Here is a 495-nt window from a genome sequence, read left to right as displayed (position 1 = left end):
TGTCTCTGCAATAGGATGAGTTCTTTGGGTATATGCCAAGGAGTGGTATATTCCACACTGCTGTCCATAGGGGTTGAACCAGTTTACAGCCTCACCAGCAGTGGATGAGTGTTCCCCTTTCCCCACACCCTCTCCAACATTTGGTATCATTTGTTATCTTGATCTCAGCCAGTGTGACTGGGGTAAGGTGAAATCTTAAAGTGATTTTAATGTGCATTTCCCTAATTGTTAGTGATGTTGAACATCTTTTAAGATGTTTCATAGCCATCTTTACTTCTTCTTTTGAGAACTCTCTGTTCAGCTTCTTAGCCCATCTTTTAATTGGGTTGCTTCTTGTCTTGGTTCTCTGTTTTTTGAGTTCGTTATATATTCTGGATATTAAACCTCTGTCAGATGTGTCGCTGGCAAAGATTTTTTTCCCATTCTGTGGGTTTTCTGTTTGCTTACTTGACAGTTTCCTTAGCAGTACAGCAGCTTTTTAACTAACTTCATAAA

General features: G+C 39.6%; 1 protein-coding gene across 1 annotated transcript in view; it reads left to right on the top strand.

The window, feature by feature from the left end:
- Acoxl (acyl-CoA oxidase like) overlaps positions 1-495 on the top strand; it is a gene marked incomplete at both ends in the record, with an annotated part of 196958 nt that overhangs the window by 11586 nt on the left and 184877 nt on the right. The gene's annotated exons all lie outside the window — the stretch shown is intronic.

Source organism: Nannospalax galili, unplaced genomic scaffold (genome assembly GCF_000622305.1).
Source record: "Nannospalax galili isolate Female #2095 unplaced genomic scaffold, S.galili_v1.0 scaffold1856, whole genome shotgun sequence".
Taxonomy (NCBI): domain Eukaryota; kingdom Metazoa; phylum Chordata; class Mammalia; order Rodentia; family Spalacidae; genus Nannospalax; species Nannospalax galili.
Note: the sequence above shows the minus strand (reverse complement) of the source record. Positions and strands in the feature narration are given on the sequence as shown.